The sequence below is a fragment of the Phalacrocorax aristotelis genome, chromosome 1 (genome assembly GCF_949628215.1).
Source record: "Phalacrocorax aristotelis chromosome 1, bGulAri2.1, whole genome shotgun sequence".
In the NCBI taxonomy this organism is placed as follows: domain Eukaryota; kingdom Metazoa; phylum Chordata; class Aves; order Suliformes; family Phalacrocoracidae; genus Phalacrocorax; species Phalacrocorax aristotelis.
In genome coordinates, this window is record NC_134276.1 from 142750497 (window position 1) to 142768890 (window position 18394).

At 41.2% G+C, this 18394-nt stretch overlaps 1 protein-coding gene across 3 annotated transcripts in view; it reads left to right on the forward strand.

The window, feature by feature from the left end:
* Positions 1–7907: 7907 nt before the first annotated feature.
* The window catches only part of PACSIN2 (protein kinase C and casein kinase substrate in neurons 2), a 64966-nt gene continuing 54479 nt past the window's right edge, over positions 7908–18394 (forward strand). For all 3 annotated transcript variants that reach the window (XM_075113060.1, XM_075113070.1, XM_075113080.1), the window contains exon 1: positions 7908–8098. The gene's annotated coding sequence lies outside the window, so the exon portion shown is untranslated. The remainder of the gene's footprint in view (positions 8099–18394) is intronic.

The following is an 18394-nucleotide window of genomic DNA, read 5'->3' on the forward strand; positions in this document are numbered from 1 at the left end:
GTTTGGTTTTTTTTCAGTTCCTAAGTGTGAGTCTTGCTTGCATATTTGAACCTTGACAGGTAAGCTGCTCTTAAACAGATGTGTGGTCAGATATTAAGTGTTGTTTTAAGGATGTGGTATTTAGTGGGCAGATGTTTCTGGCTTTACCCCCAACTGCCTGTTGGGGGTAAGGTAGGAAGCGGTGACAGCCTTAGGAACTATGAGACTGTAGGAAGCAGTATTTTGTAGTATGGTTATATTTCTTACAGACAGGCAACACAACAAGGATACTCTGACAGAAGGAAAATGGAGCTTTCTCTCACCTTCATTTCCACTGCTTGTAAGTAATTTCTTTAGTAGCTTGGACAAAGGATATTGTAGTCTTGTTCTATCGTAACACTAGCACTAGCAAGGATGGCTACAAGAGAATGGTTACTCCTGTATCTTCTTTCCTGTTCCTGCAGCCTTAGGCTGGTGGGACTCTATAGGGAAGAGGTATACTGAGAGGTGCAGATTCTGGTAAAAAAGTCAACTTCACACTGTTACTTCTTGAGTATGTAGAAGTCATAATGTACTAACTGAGCTACAGTGACTTTCAGTCTCCCTTTTGGAAAGGCTTAACGTGAAAGCAAAACCAAGTCTGGGTTATTAGGATTTATTTCTGTAGAAGGCTTTGGAGACTTAATCCAGGGGATGCTTTTTAGCTGTAATTTTACAGTGAACCCAAACTGATGGTAGCATCTAAATAATCTTGTCCATCCTTCCAACTTGTTTGTAGGTGTTACTCTGTGCTGGCAATGGTGTATTTACAGCTAGGCAGTGAGTCAAACTGGGGCCTCCAGAACACAGATATTGACAAGATGGAACAGGAATGGCACTACCTGTAATATTACTAATATTGAATATTCTTATTTGATTGGTTGGGGGTTTTCTAATGGCTTGGAAAGAGTCAACTAATTTGAGCTTGCATCTTATTACTCAGTGTAATAGTGCATCTCTTTCAGTCCTGACTTCTGAAAAATTATCATGTTAAATCAGTGGAAGTCTTACTATTGCTTTCAAGGAATAAGGATTTCTGTCCCAGTGTGTAGCAGAGATATTTAATTCACATATAGAATTTGCAGAGCAGTATTTTATATGGAAAATATTTTTGTAGCAGAGCTGTCAATTTGGAACAAGGAAATCCTCCTCTCTGGCCACTGGAGAATTGGGAAAACGTATTTCAAACATTTGAGAATGAAATATCTTTGTAAAGTATCTAGTAAATTATCATTACTACCTCAAAATCAAAACATTAAAGTCTTACTAACTGCGGTGGAGGGAAGCTCTGATAGGAATCTTTGACTATGTAGTACTTAATCTCAGAACTAGAATTTAGATTCCAAATGTTGATGTCGCATTTTACACAATTATGTCTCCAACCAATGTACTGCCAGTAATTTATCCTGCTGGCCCAAACATGAATTCAGTAATGCAGTGTTCTTCTTTAGAGAGCAAGAAGTCAAAGAGACTGCAGATACAGTGACCCTCTCTTCCTGATCTCATTCCACTTTCTTTTTAAAAACAATAGACTAGTGATGAGATACACCAGACTGCTTTCTCCTCATTTCCTTTTCCAACAGGCCTTTTGCAGAGGTTGAAGTTTGAAGGCTTAACTATAGTTTCACTTAGAACACATGAAAAACCTACAAATGCAAAGGGAGTTTTAGGGAACAAAACTGAAATAACATTAAATTCTAGATAACTAAGATTGGCTTTCTGATTATCAGTCACAAACAAGCAAGCACCCAAAAACTTGTAAGCAAGCAGCAAATCTTCCTTTTCTGTGAAGAAATTGAGGCCTCATGTAGGTAAGTGAAATGTTCTTGAGAAACTCAAAATTAGGAACCTCCATTGCTACATAATACCTTTTTTTTTTTCTTTGTAAGACCTGTTGAAAAATACAGTGGTTCTCTGAAGGAATTTCAATAAGGAAAGGGTCATGTTCTGTGTTAGCTGGAATGAGGGTTTGCTCTGTGCATGAAGCAGCTTGTCTGCAGAAGGATGACAAGGAAACAAAAGCAATCATAGCTAGTAGTTCTGGGGGGGGAGGAGGAGGTTAGTATGTGGATATCACCCTGTGAGATGCTTGTTTGTACATGGCCCTGAAAAGTAAAGGTGAAAATCTGGTAAGGAGGAAGAGAAACTGAAAATGAAAACTTTAATTACTGCCTCAGGGATAAAATTTTAAACTTTGCACTCCTGCGTCCTTAACTAAATCTATTGCTGTAGTAGGACAGAACAAATGGTACAAAGTGGTGTGCAAACTGGTAACAGCCTGGGATGTGCTCTGCTATCAGCTGGAACTGAGGTGATTAGAGAGATGTGTATGCCACTTAGGGAATGCCTGTACTATAGGAGTTAAGGGGAACTGACTAAAGGTGTGAGTAAGAAAAGATGTTAAACCTGGTGTGGATGCTCCCATTCAAATATAAGGTAGCTCTTTTTGCCGGAGCCTAATTCTCCAAATGATTGAAGACTGTTTTACCTCTGGCTGAGAGGGCTTAAGTGGGCTTAAATCTGAGTGACTGCAAGCAGACAAGCCCTTAGTTCTGAGTAACTAATCGTGGCCCTAGGCCAATCATCCTTCAAATGTATCTAACTGTAGGACAAAGAAACTGGTTTGGCTTTCAGTGGAGCAAAATAAATCAGGAATAACAGTTCTCAAAAGTTCTGACTTTGGCTAGTGTAGTAACTTGCCAGGCAGAGCTAAAATAAATGTGTGTCTCAGTCCTAAAATACTGTTCTTCATATGCTCAGGTGATCACTGGCATAACGACAGCATTGTATGAGGAATTAAATAGACAAGCTCTAAACAGCTAAGGGAATTGTTATAATGACATCAGTGTAGAAGGAGCTTATTGCTCTAGTTGAATAGTGGGGCTTGCTTCCTGGGCACTAACCTTTCTCCCTATTAATTCTTTGACATGGAAAGAATTAATAAGATTCCCACAGAATAGCTTCTTTATATGGCTTTAGGAACTTAATTAGAATAAAAGAAACAGTATTATCCCTAGAGCTACTTTGTTGCTGTTGGCTTTACAATAGAACTTCTGCCTAAAATGTCCCCGTCTCCTGATTCACTTCCTGCTATAAACTTAGCAAAACAATAGACATTTCACAGAAGATATATAGTCCTGCATCTCAGCAGCAGAATGTGTCAGGCACAGCTCACTTATCTGTAGTAAAGGAAGGACTTTTCTCTGTCACTATAAACTAGTGCTGTTTCTGAAGTAGTTACTGTTCAGTTTACTTAGGTGGACAAAACAGAAGGCAATGTACATTTTTGTGCCTGCTGTATTTAAAGAGCTTGCTCAAGCCTTCAGGTCAGTGAGAAGGACTCTGTGCCATTTGGTGTGTAGGTATCAAAACATAACACTGCTGTCCATAGCCAGTTATGCTAACCTTTGGGGTTCCTTAACAAAAACAAACAAAAAATTTTTTCCTGTGTTCTCTGCAGAAAATAAATATGTATAGCTGGGAAAAGCTGACTTTAGCCACAATTTTGTTAAAAATGCAATTATTAAGAGGAAATAGGGACATAAATTAGTATCTTGGAAAAACATTGTTTTTACTGAATAGTAGGAAGTTGTTTGTGCTAGACTGTATTTTTTCCCACTTTTTTAAAGTCGCTATCAAAGCTTAGGCAAGCTCAAAGAAACTCTCCATACTAGAAGCAGTCCACAGCCAGAACTTTCCCAATTGTTGACATCTTTGCCATTGACAGAGAGTCTTCTATGCCTTAATTACTCTCACATTTTGTACTTATTAAAAGCGTACCATTCACATCTGAGATGACAATAATAGGCAGCTGTTGTGAAATAGAAAAGTTTGGACATTATGAAACACTAATTAAAAACATTAATGTGTAAACCAAGGAGATACTAAAGAATATTTCAAACAAGAACATGTCTTATATGTGAAAAGTTCTTTCCCAGTGAAAGCTGGGCAGTGAAACATTGAAACTGATTGATTGGAGTGGACTTAAATGTAGTATTCTGAAATTCTGTGTCATTGTTGGCATATGTAATCATAGCATTACATTTGCAATCAAAATATGGTTCAGGATTTAAATTTAGATTTAAGGTGTAAATAAATAAATATATGTAACACCTGGGCTTTCTTAGCTAGAGAGGAATGTTCTGAAGAGAATGCTGAAATATTATTGCAAGAGTTAAGAAATGCCAATAAAATTTGCACTGAGTGGAGCCAAGAGAGTTTCTTTACAGAGAAAGTAATAGTGCTTAAAAGGACACATGGAATTTCTGAGGACAGCAGAAGACACGAGAAGCATATTTAAAAATAGATTGTGTTAAAAGTAAAAATAACCGTGGGATACTTATCTAAAATGAGAGAGGATTTTTTTTTTTGTTAGAAACTTCCCGTCCTGTTCCTAACAGTCTAAATCAAATGCTCACCAGCAAGGCTGCATAGACTGTTAGCCTTTCTTCTAAGAAAAAGATTGAGATGTCACATTCTGAATATAACTGAAAAAGTTTAGAGAACAACTAACTTTTAATATGTAGGAAAAAATATCAAAATACTAAAACTCAAAATGATTAATATGTTAAAGTATGATTCACTATATCAGTAAATTATTCATGGCATCATAACAGTGGCATCATGCTGGGAGGTTGCATGACTGATGATAGATGTAATTAGACCACTAATCTCTCTTAATTCACTACAAGCAAAACTTACTGTTTGAATATGCATAAGGATGATTTACATTTTATAAATTGAAAAAATAGTACTTTATTAAACACCAAGGTATATTTCCCCAAGCAGTTTTTCAAGTGCATATATGTATTTATTCAGTGCATATGGCCTCAAGCCTGTATATATTTATGCATACATTAAACTGTGTTACTATGAGTAATTAAGTCAAATTACTGCACCAGCATGGGTATTAACCCCAACACAGGCAAATTCTGCTTTCACGTATAGAGGTAATTCAGAGGAAGATCAATAGCATTAATCCAAAAAGTAGACAAAGAAAACTCTAATAATGTTGCTTCCAAATTGTTCCAAATGGTACACTTGGAAAGGGGCAAAAACTTTACAATTGAAAATGCATTTAAAATTCTGAGAGCTGTTATTATGTTATTGGCTTCCAAAGGTGTCTAAGCATTTTTCATCTAGATGTAAAAAAGCATAGGAAACATCTTGCCACCAGAAAAGAATATTCAGCAGCTTAACAATACTATTCCCTAAAGTGGTCCCTTGAACCTCCAAATATTAAATTAAAATGTTTGTATGAATTGTCTTTCGGTGAACTTTCTTTTTTCCAATTAATAGTCCTGCCTTTACCTTTTTATCTTTATAGTTTCGTTGCATTTATAAAGATGTTGATAGATTTATTAAGATGTTTAAGTGGAAAGTTGGAAAACACAATTGTTATTTCTTAAGTTGTGTTAAAATCTGAATCCAGTTCTTAGTATGAAAATGTGTAAATTAAAATTACTCCTTTCTGATCACCCTCCATTCCCTTTGGAAGGCAGAACCAGTTCAAGCTCCATATGAAAAGGGCTTCCAAAACAACACCACTGCCTTTGCACTGTGACATAAGGGCTAAATTATCGTACCTATATGTATATATATATTTTTTAAAAAGTAGTAAATATGTATATGTAAACAGAGTAATATTTATTGTGTATATATACACACACCATAATGTAATATATATAATGTAATACAGATAATATGTAAATAAAATGTATAAGCAGTACAGAGGCCTAGCTAAGTCTTTGCACAGGTTTTGAAGAAAAAGGCACTATTTTCTTTGTTGTTAGAAGACTGTCTGATAGCTTTTGCAACCAGACTCGAGGGCTGAATATATGCCTCTTGCTCTGTTTACAGCTCTTGCCCCCATACTGCCCTAATATAAGAATGTGAGTCCTGATTTTCACAGGTGGTAGTGTATATGTGATCTGCACAGGTTTTGTGCGCTGTGAAGAGTTTTGGGGCACAAGGCAGTGTTCAATCAAGTCTGCATGGAATAGTCAGGGGTTCAGGGTTTTTTTTCTGTCAGTCCACCACTAGCTGCAGGTTGAACTTGTGTCCTCTGCCAAAATGGAATTCCCTTTCATCACAGTGTGAACTTAGTTCTACCAGGGAGCGCTATGATTTACACTGAATTCCTATTCTGTTTCTTTAATCTTTGAAGAAGTTTGAGCGTTATTTGACCATACAAAGAGATGAATGACTGTTTTGATGTTGAGGTTGAAGAAAGTCTAAGTGTTCTGGCAGGGAGGATTTCCAGCTTTAACAATGCTCTAGGCAAAACGGAAGCTTGATTCGTGTCCATGCAGAAAGGGCTACATTTACAATTATATATATCACTCGTAATCTCCTGTAAAAAGACCTGGTTCATGCAAAGCTTAATCTCATATTTAATGAGAGAGACTGCATGGAAAACTAAAGTGCATCTGTGGTCAGAACTGAGAGGAGAAGCAGCAATAAATTTCAAGATTCCTCCTCTCAGACATGAACTACTAACCTTCAACGCAAGAGAGATGAAAAGGAGGTTAGGGAAGGGGGAGATTATGTTAAATCTTAGTTACCAACCTGACCAAATCTTGAGTAATGTTAACTGCAGCTAATTCAAATCCATTTTTAAGGACACTTCTTCAGAAGGTAAAATTTACCCCAGTGCTATGGTCTCACAGTCCTACTGAGCTAATCTAAATTCCCAGTGAACTTAAAACTCCTTAAGTTAATGAGTCATGCACTTAGTGAAAGAGTACAGGAAGACTTGGCGTCTATGCTGATTATATGCAGACTTGCATAAGAAATATGGCCAAGAGGAAAGTACACTTAGGACTCTTTTGCAGCCCTGCCCGATGATCCAGAGCTCTCGCTGTCCTCAAACCAGGCCCTCCTCTGGGACAGCGCTGGAGGCACATCAGCGGTTAGGAGGGCAGATGGGAGGGAAATGCTGAAATTGGTGGAGAAGGCAAAGGCTGAAGGGGCGAAAAAAGGTTACCGTGATGGCCGCTGCTTGGAACTTGAAATAATCCTCTGTCTAAAGCAAATAAAGTCTGAAAGATAGGCAAGGGCTGGAATAACAGTTCCGCCCGTGATAACTGTTGAAGTAGCGCGTCCCCCCTCGCACAGAGGTTTAACCAAATCATCAACGCTAGTGTAAAGGTGGCTCTGTCCTTGAGCCGCCTCTGTCTCAAACGCAGCCGGCAGACAAGCCCGCGGAGCTCCGCGCCGTCTCCCCCAGCAAGACGCGGCTCCAGCTGACGGGCGGGGGCCAGGGGAGAAGCGTCACGAATGCAGCATCGTCACTGCCGCATTGTGCTGTTAGAGGGCACTGCGTTACGCCGCGGACCGGAGGGGAAATTAAAACCTTCACCACTTTCGGCCGTCAAAAAGTCCCTCTCGCTTTTCGGCACGTATCGGCTCCGTCAAATTCCGCTTCGGGAAACAAAATCTGCTCCTTCACCGTCCCCCGCGGTGCAAACGGGGCTCAAGCACGGTGATTTTATCCGCGTCGCGCCTCGCCACGTCCCCGCAGCGTTACCGCCAGCGGTTTCCCACCACGTATATATATACACCCCTATCTACAGGCGAGCGGCGCCTGCCTCTCGGCCAGCCGGTGGGGGTGGGCAGGCCGCCCAGCACGCGCACTAGGCGCTAAACAGCCTCCGGCAGCCGTTCTGGGGGTGAGCTCGCGCCGGCAGGCAGCCGCGCACACCAACCCCCACCCCGCTCCCGCCGCTGCCCGCCAGCTACCTTTGCCCCCACCGCCCCTTCCAGCCATCCACTAGGAAGCGGGGTTAATTGGCAGTCGGAGAAAGCCAATGGGCGGCGGAGAGGAGGCAGCCTGCCCTTCGCCTTCTCCCAATGGGGAAGGCGGATGGGCGTCCGCCAATGGGAGGGGCGGGGGAGGCGGGCGGGCGGGCAGGCGGGCGTGGGGGGCGGCGGTCAGTCAGTCAGTCGGTGTGGCGGGGAGCGGAGTCGTGGGGATTCTCTCGCTTTTCTCCGTGATCTTTCGCCGTCTCCTTAGTCCCCTTCCTCCCTCCCTCCTTCGTTGCCGGCGGGCACAGGAGACAGGCATTTCCCGGTGTTCCAGGTGAGGGCGATGCCGTAGTCTTGGGCCCCGGCTTCAGGGAGAGAGGCTTGAGGCGGAGGCCGGGGTTTAGCCCCCCGTCGGAGCCTTTGCCGCGGGAGGGGGTCGCCTCACCGGCGGGCGCGGGGGTGGGGGGTGGTTGGTTCAGCCGCCGGTGCCCCGTGGCGGGGTCAGGCCGCGGCGGGGCGGGGCGCGGCGGGTGGCAAGCCCTGTGAAGGCCCCTTTGGGTGGCGGGGCTCGGCTCCCCGGCGGTGGGGCGGTGGGGGCGGAGAGGGAAAGGTGAAGCTCTCCTTGCGGGGCGCCTGGCTGGGAAGGGTAGGGCCGGGGCTTGCGGGGGATGACGACACTGGCCGTGGGGAGGCTCGGTTCCTGTAGGAGGGAAGAACTCGCTGCTCGGGGAAGTTTAGTGACCCACTCAGTGGTGGTGACGGCTTTGGTTTTGGGAGGGGACGGGAGGAAAAGAGGGCGAGGAGGGAGACCTGAAATCGAGCCATTGGGTTTTTCCTCCTGGTTTTGAAATCCCGGCCTCCTGGATGATGGCAGGTAACGATGCTGATTTGCTGGGAGGAGGTGTTTCTGTGGGGGGGAGAGTGAGGTTTTAAACGGCTCACAGAGTCCTGAGTACTAGTAATGACACAGCTAAGTCAGGCTTCTTGGTCTTGCCATTGCCGCCTTCTCTCTCTGACTTTCCCTTTTCTGGCTTGTGGGAAAAATCTCCTCGTCTCCCAGAATGAAACGTCTGTGTGGGACAGAAGACTCTTTATATGTGTCGAGGCTACCTGGTTAAGGAAACACTGGGTATCTAAGGTGTCTGCTTGGCTTGTTTATCCATCTTTCCCAGCTGCTTGGCTGTCTTTGGTTGGAGTGACTCAGAAGCTGATCGACTCAGTCTTCTGAGACTTCATCCGTTTGCCCGAGCAGTAGCCAGAAAGGTGCGAGGGATGTTTGAAAATTGAATGTCTGAAAAGTAAACGGAATCTGGCAGTTTTAAGTCTTCAGTTTTCTTGGCCATTCGAGATTAAAACTGTAGATTAGTTAGGGTAATTTAGAACAAGTACACCATCGTTCATGTTTCCTGTACCTATTTCAGTAAGTTTGATCAGTTTTATGTGACCCAGACTGGGGTAAAAAATGAGCCTTTGGATGCACTAGATGTTTTTGTTTTCTTCTGTTACACTCCATGACCTCACAACCTTTCAACAGCTTGAAAGGTTGCCATAAGACTGTTTTCTCTTGCTATAGGGGGGATTTTTTCCCTTCTGCTAATGTGGATTTAATTCCAGAGTTTGTTCAGCCCTTCTCTAAAGACAGAACCTTTCCTCTTTGAAAAGGTAAAAGTGTTAACAGTGTATTATTATAATAGTCATAGTGAAGACTGTGTTATGTAAGCACCTGTGTTTTCTTTTTTTAGCGCTACAAAAAGATCATTCTTTTCTGTCTCTGATGAGACCAATATAAAAACATTGCTTCATTGCTTTCTTGGGTGGGGGGAAGACCTGTATTTCTGCTTAAAAGTGAGAGTTAACTAAAACAGTTTGTATTTCAGATGGGCAAAACTTCTTAACTGTGTTTTTTAACTATTAAGGTTATTAACACTGAGGGCTGATGTGCTTGTTCTTTCATACCTGTACCTGCCTGAAATTTATATTTTGTCAAACTTGCGATTTGCCTTCAAAGATGGTAGAGTTATATTCTGCCAATTACAACTGAATCAGCTTAAGCAATAGCATGTATTAGCGCACAGGGCATGTCTCATTAGCACAATGCAGCATCATTTTAGAGATCTCTGATCATACTATACCACAGTGTAGGTATGGTAAACAGGAAAGGAGTGAAGGTGCTACCTTGTCCTCTGTAGTGTTAACCTTGGCATGGCTTTTCAGTGTTCAAGTGTTCCAAACTCCCCTTGGTGCGTAGTTCACAGTTCTAGAGTCAGTTTCTTTGGCTCAAGGTCTGAGTGTTGCGCAGTGCCATACCAGAGTAAACATTAAAAACTGCTTTGGGGTGTTAAACTGCATACCACACATCAAGCAACGATATCAGTGTTAAAAGGAAGATACATAGCACAATTGTAGTTAGCAATGAAATAGTTTATTAATGGTTGAGGGGCAAAACTGTTTTGGAATTATTTTTTCACTGATTGTTTTGTTTTGAAGATGGTGTGCTGCAAGTGGATGCAGTAACTATCGAGCTGACAAATTAGATGGCATTTATGATTGCTGGGCTTGATATTAGGTATATGCATCTTTGTGGATGGTCTTAAGTGTTCTTTAACTTTTTTTAACTGTCATAGGTTTATGAGAGAGTTTCTGTATTCTCCAGGTCACCTCTGTAACAAAAACTTCATTCTATTCTGTAGTGTATATTTAATTGTATTTTTCTAATTTTACTTTTTTATTCCTTTAATGTTTGAAATACCATTATAGTAACATTGCTTTCTGACTTTGCAGTGATGTTCTGGGCAACGTTTTGATCTATGCTTGTAAGTAATACTTTATGAAAATACCTAGGCTGGTATATACCTAATGGGTTGATGTCTCCTTTCTTTTGTTGTACTGGGGCACACACTCGAATGTTGGTCTGAAAAATCAGTATTGTGAGCCTGTTATTTTTACCGCATGACATGTTTGGATAATTTAGTGTTAGGCATGAGAAGTTTTGTTTTTATGGTCTGTTTATACAGCACATAGGTACCTTTTCCTTCTCTAGAGCTGAGTGAGTTACTCGCTTAAAGATGTCCTTGTGACAAGCACAGGAGTCTCTTGTCCTGCATTTACAAGCTACGAGTTCAGGTCACAGTAACCTTTAGGCCACAGTCAGGGAAACGCAGAGCTGACACAGGAATGGCAAAGGATAAAATGCTTAGCGGTGCTGCTAGTCAAGAATTGCCTGTGCATATATGAATCTGTGGGAGTAATACAAGTTAGCTAAAAGGTACCTTTCTGCTTCTGAGATGGTGCATGGTTTTTTCAATGTGGGAGTAGCAGGTCCTGGAAAAAAGTTGCATCTTCTTATACAATAAGCCAGGAGAATGGTAGATGCAGATTGAAGGGGTTTTAAATAGATTTGTTTAAACATGCATGTAAACTATTAAATTAGAGTAGTGCTTTGCTGGTTCTTGGCATCTCTGCTTTTTAAAAGAAATTCTAAGATTTAATGACTTACTCATTGCCTGAGACCTGGAATGAAGTCTCTAAAGCTTGAATTGAAGGCTAGTCTGTAAGATGAACATTTTTTTGTAACATAGGATTTAATTCAAATTCTGTGTTAATCCGTAAAACTTCATGAAGTGATGTTGTTCCTTTCAACTAACCTAGTCGCTGATTTTTGGCTTGACTTACTGTAATGATGAATTGTTCTTGGGACACGAAAAGGAGGAAAGCAGGAAATAAGTGATATAACTGTACTGAGATAAAGTGAGGAAGTGTTGTGAGTCTGTGGTTGACTAGAATGGTGTACTTAATATGAATGTTACCTGGCTAGTTGTCTCACTGGCATTAGGAAGAATAACCTGAAGCTGATAGTAAAAAGGCTGTTGTATCCTGGGATTGGTTCCCAGTCTATAGTCATAGTCAATTTGTCATGTCATGAGCCTTGGATGTCGTTCCTTTACATGCTATCCTGCAAGGTACCTTCCCTGGGGGAAGGGAACAGTCAAAATTTCTCTAATGGTGTTGGTCTAGAGTCTGCCCTGATGTGTGCTTCTTGGAGTGTGAGTGATTCTGCTCGATCTGCTGTGAACTGGTGTGCATTAGTAGAGTCCTCTGAATAGTGGTAGACAGGATGTGTCAATATTTGAGAAGGGACACAGCCCTAATTAGTAAATAGGGATAGAGCTAGCATGGATATTGTAACACCGCACAGTAACAAGCTCTGAAGCAAAAAGAAAAAGTCTGTAAGGCTTTAAGTGATGTGGTCAATTCAACTTTTTAGAATACGCAAATATTTAAAAACTGTTCTGGTTTACACAACACGTTGTAAATATTTTGACAGTGTTGGAAACCTGTATCTTGCATTGTTTGGGTTTGGGCCAGTGCATGTTATTAACCCTTTTTGCTTGTGTAGGACTCTCCTTTAAGTTAAGAATTAACTCCAAGGCATCTACAGACCAAAATTTTTAAACAAGCATCTCTGCCTTTTAGCACGTACTCTAGTCCAGTGAATAACAAACCAGACTACAATATAACAGCAAAAATGGCAAGGATAAGAGCAGTCTGCCAAATCATATTATGAAATGTTTGTTTCTAACAATTTTACTGAAACCAAAAAGGCTGGATTTTATGTAATCTTTTGACATAAAGTTATAGATGCAACATAGTAGATGCCCTGAGAATGGGTGCCATGCCGGTTTTAAGTGACACTGAACTCAGAGGAGTTCACAAGTATGTGTTTTAAATATATTCTTGTGCCTGTTGTGATTTATGCATCACAGAATCGTGATGTACTTGCAAACTCTTATTTTTTGATTATAAAGCAGTAGGTTGTTTACTAATATTAAAACTGGATGACTGTGGTGTTCCTGTAATCTTCACTGTGAAGTGTCTTTTTGCAGAAGTGTGATGTTCTTTCTGTCTTATTATTATTGTGTCCTTGTACATGAGTAGCACAAATAGGACTCAAAAATCTGATTTTTATGTATGCTAATAAGTTAATCCACACCCCCACTGCCCATATCAGGCTGACACATGGCCAGCTGGTGATTGTAACCACTAGAGGTGTGTATTGACTGAGCTCTGAAAGAACTAGCAGCATTCTCATACCTGGCATCTCAAACTCTGCTTTCTGAGAATAGCCAAGGATTCTGGGTTCCAAAAACAATTTGCACAGAACTTCTTAGCATTATAATGGTAGGTGAATATCGAAATAAGAATTTTATTTTTTCTCAGTAGTAGGTGCACAGCCATACTTCACTATTATTTTAAGTTTATGTGGTTTGGGGTGTGTGTGTTGTGTGTTTATTTTTTTGGTTTGGGTTTTTTTCTTTATTTGGTTTGTGTTTTTTTTGTTGTTTTGGGGCTTGGTTTTTTAGGGGTGTGTTTGGTGTGTTCTTTAAATTTCTGGCTGGGTAAAATAAAGAGTGCGGGGTGAATATGCTTAATGAGCCCTTCTTAAAATGGCTAATGTGAAGTACAGATTTCAATAAATGATCTTCCATGAGTCATAGGACAAACAGGACATCTTTTTTGTTTGACTTATGCATCTGATCTTCTCACTGAAGAGAGCCTTTCTTGGCAAATTGACATACCTGGATCACTGCTGAGTGGAACAATGCTGCTTTCTTGTCAGGAGAAATGATAAATCTATAACAAACAGGCCTAGGTATGTTAAAACAACTCTTTGTATTTAGTGGAACCACATGTATACAACATCAACTTGTTGGCATGCTTACTTCCACAGTCCATGAATAACATTTTCAAAAGCATTTTTTTCTCCAAAGTCTTCAGGTTCTCTCTGTCCCTGAATAGTTACAGATAAAAGCTTCAAAGCTCTTTTTTTTTTTTCATCATCTACCTGAAATAATCTAACCCAAATAATCTACTATCTGGTCAACATACAATTGTGCTTAACTTGAAGGAGCCAGTGAATGGCTTGTTTAAGCTCTAGCATGAACTTAACTGAAGGGAATTATTTGCATGTTCTTGCTGGGTTGAGGCGATGGTTCCATTGTAAAATGTGAGCACTCTGTTTTACCTGTGAGAACTGGAACTGGATAACGATTTCCTTTAAACAACTTTTCTTTCATTTTTGTGTGTTAGGAGAGAACTTCATATAAAGAACACTCTGTCTTGTGTAATTCAAATACAGTGAGAAACAAATTGAGTGGCTAGTTATTCCTCTTTTGGGCAATTAAATAAATTAAATTCTTATGCCCACAGCTGGGACTGTTGCCATCTCATTGATTATTTGATTTGGTCCACTATCATGGTAGGCCAGTAGTGTTTCCATTGGTTTACACAAGCTGGGTATATTTTACTGCTGTTCTGTTTTCTACTAGCAGGTTTTTTTGGCCCAGGGGACTACTAGGGATGCAACATGTTCTTGCTTTCAGTTGAGGTTTTTTTGATTTTTTGAAAGCTGGTTCAATTGAAAGCAGGAACAACCAGCACATATGGATAAAGCATGATCAACCAATAACCCGTGATTCATAGTGCCACTTCTCGAAGCAAACTTTCATGCTGTCTTAAGGGAACAGAGTCCTAAATGGAAAAGGAAGTGAAATAAGTTGTATACTATTACTGTATCATTGATGCCCTGTGGTGTGTTGACCCTGGCTGGATGCCAGATGCCCACCAACCCTCCCTATCACTCTCCTCTTCAGCTGGAGAGGGGAGAGAAAACGTAATGAAAGGCTCATGGGTCAAGATGAGGACAGGGAGAGATCACCCACCAGTTACCATCACGGGCAAAACAGTCTTGACTTGGGGAAATTTGTTAACAATCAAATCAGAGTAGGGTAATGAGAAATAAAACCAGTTTTTAAAACACCTTCCCACCACACCTCCCTTCTTCCTGGGCTCAACTTCACTCCTGATTTCTCTACCTCCTCTCCCCCAGCAGCACAGCGGGATGGGGAATGGGGGTTGCACTCAGTTTATCACACATTTTCTCTGCCACCCCTTCCTCCTCAGGGGAGGACTCCTCATACTCTTCCCCTGCTCCAGCGTGGGGTCCTTCCAATGGGAAGACACTCTTCCACAAACTTCTCCAATGTGGGTCCTTCCCACAGGCTGCAGTTCTTCACAAACTGCTCCAGTGTGGGTCCCTTTCACAGGGTGCAATCCTTCAGCAACAGACTGCTCCAGTGTGGGTCCCCCACAGGGTCACAAGTCCTGCCAGCAAACCTGCCCCAGTGTGGGCTTCTCTTTCCATGGGCCCACGGGTCCTGCCGGGAGCCTGTTCCAGCACAGGCTTCCCAGGGGGTCATAGTCATCTTTGAGCATCGACATGCTCTGCCATGGGGTCCTCCACGGGCTGCAGGTAGATGGATCTATGCTCCACTGTTACCCTCCATGGGCTCCAGGGGGACAGCCTGCCTCACCATGGTCTTCACAGGCTGCAGGGGAATCTCTGCTCCAGCACCTGGAGCACCTCCTCCCCCTCCTTCTTCACTGACCTTCGTGTCTGCAGGGCTGTTCCTCTCACATATTCTCACTCCTCTTTACTGCTGCAATTGCACAGTTCCATTTTTCTTGCCCCTTAAATCTGTTACCCCAGAGACGTTACTACCATTGCTGATGGGCTCGACCTTGGTCAGTGGTGGGTCTGTCTTGGGGCCAGCTGGCATTGGCTCTGTCAGACACAGGGGAAGCTTCTAGCGGCTTCTCACAGAAGCTATCCCTGTAGCCCTCCTGCTACCAAACCCTTGCCATGCCAACCCAATACATGGCCTAATGATGAATTTGATGGCAGTTGTATTATACCAGAAGTTATACCTTTTAGTTTAATACTTGTGATGATTTGATGCAGATTTTTGAAAAGATGTTGTAATGAGATGTACATCTCATAATATCTGCAGGATAGGTAAACTTATTTGTAAATTTGGAATGAACTTCCTATTCTTCTGTTTCTTCCTTATCTTTTCTTGTAGTTCTGGATATATCCTCAGGAGCATGTTTTGGAGATGGCTTTAACATATAGGCAGTTTTTAATCTGTGGATCGTGCACTGATGTTCTATAGACATCTGAGAGATGATCTTTCATATAAACATTATAATTGCTGTTGCTCTTAAAATGTTAAAGTAGTTTGATTATCCAGTTGCTAATAGCACACAGTACAAATACAAAAGAATGATTAATAGATTTTGATCCAGGAAGGAACTATTTATAATCATCCGGTCTCATCTGAAAAAGACAAGCTATAGGACTTCTGTGAATTAATCCCTCTTGGGATTTGATATAACCACAAAGAAAACTTCCCATTTAGAAAGAATGGACGTAGAGTCCATCACAACCCTGTTACTTGCCCTGTTGGCTAATTAGTCCTGCTGTCTGAAAGAGAGTACTCTCTCTGATGTAGAGTCAGATAATGCATCATTCTAGCTGCCTACCTCACAGCACTTTGTTTATATCCTGCGATTCATTGAGCACATTCAACTTTCAACTGAGTATTCCTCTCATTTTCAGAATTCTTCAGACTTGATGCTTAAAATATTAGGCTGTTTTTATGAGATAGGAAAATTAAACTTTGTCTTGGTACAGTCCAATGTGAATTTCAAATTAGCCTATTTAGCTTGTGCTCATTTTGGCAAACAGTTCAGTTTGGTTTATCAGCACTTGGATTCTCTGTTATTTACTATTTCCTCAGGCTTAAATGATCTGCGCAGTAGATCGGTTGTGATTCCTGATCTTTTTGAGGTCACAATAGTAATGGTAAACAGCTTAGCAGTAGCTCGGTGGACACATCCTGCTTTATTCTTGACTCTCTATTTTGAGGGCTTAAAATAAATATAATATCATACTGAGTTTATATCATCATTCTGAATCTTAATCTGAATACTTTGTGATAGCAAGTTGAATGCTGTGCTGAAATTTCTGTCCTCAGCATGGTAACCTCATAAAAAGAGGATGCTGTTAAGAAGTTGGTTGTATTGATTTTTCTTTTTACCTATGTAATTATTATTACCAACTTGTTATGCTCAATAGAACAAGGAAGATTCCACTTTTAATTGACTTGTTTTTAGTAAACTAACCATGTCCCTTATGTGACATCAGTTTTTCTCTAACCTTCTAGAACTTTCCCATTCTCAGAATTTCTTAAAAGTTCATGACTTAGAGCCTCCCAAATGAAATTTTGAGATTCTTGAACAAAAGCTAATTTGGATGTGCTTGTTTGGACTGCTAAGCCCTTTTGATTTCTAATTGGAGGGCTAATAATCATATCACTCTGGTATGATTATTTGTTGGCATTCATAGATCTTCTGCCTCTGTTACTACATTAATGTTGATACCTTAGGAATGATGCATTGTTGCTCAGGTTGTTATAATAAGGACACTAAAGGAGCCTTAAATATATTTGAGGTCTACCACTACATCTACTTGCGCTTTTTTTTTCCTGTTATCTTTCATCATTCCTACCTTTTTGGAACATTTACTGCCATGAACTTCCCTCTTTTCCACTTCACGTACAGCTATTTCTGTAGCTACTGTGTATTTTTCTTCTAACGTAGCTTTAGGGGCAGCTGTTAGTCTTATGTGATTCCCTGTGATTCTTGCATGATAAAGTAATATTATTTTATCAGATTGCCCAATCTGAGTCTTCTCAATTGAAGCTGGAAATGGTCTGCATCGACTCAGGACTGATATGCAGGTAGTTGCTTCTTTTTAGTTCTATCATCCATTCTCTTTTGAGGTACGTGGAGTTCCTTCATGTTGAACGCAACGTGCTCTTTGAGTTAGGACATTGTCACCTATCATGTATGTTAAATTCCGTGCTAATGTTAGACTTGGGGAAGTGAAACGTGGAACATATGTTAGTGGGACCAAAGTACCCTGCAGTAGTGCAGCGTTCTCCTTCCCACAGCAGCTCACTGCAGGAGTAGCTGACTGGTCTATGTTGTTTAGTATGGGTTAGTGGTCTCTGATAGATACCAGTTAGTGCCCGCATAGTGCATGAGCTATTGGAAGATGTTCCAGAATGTGGAGTGTTACTGTTCTTTAAAGTTGTTGTTAATTCAAATGAGTAGTGAGTATTACTGCAGGAGTGTCACCACCCCTTTCTTGATCACTTAATCCTCTCTACATAGAGTATAACCACTTACAAACTGTTCAGTCATGTTACTTGTACAGTGAGATTTCAGTGATGTTAAACGGGCTTGATTTTTGTTCCCAAATGCAAAAACCTCACCTCTTATTTGTGTGCCTACTGTTTACACATAAACAATCAAAATGTCTTTTTGCCTGTCCTGCAGGGTCTCATACTGGGACTGAAGAGTATCTTTTGCGGTGAACGTGTATTTGTTTATTGCTTTTGTTAGCGTAATATCTTGTAACTTGTTAAATTAGCTCATAAGCTTGTTGCCACTTCTGCTCCCAGCGATATGGCAAGTAACTTCAAAACCAGTGGTAGTCTGTGCTGCTACTAAAGTACAGAATCATGTTCTTTCCCTGGTGCCCAGCTGTTTGTTCTTGCTGTGTGCTCTGTGCTAGCACTATTTACGTGTCTGTGCTGTGACCAGAGTTGGGTCCCTGGTCCAGCAAGAAACTCTCTACTTTTGGTGGAGTGATTTTCAGCTGGATAAAGCTTAGCACCTGGCTTCCTGAGTAGAATCGATGGCATACAGATGGGTCAGGAGGAGTGAC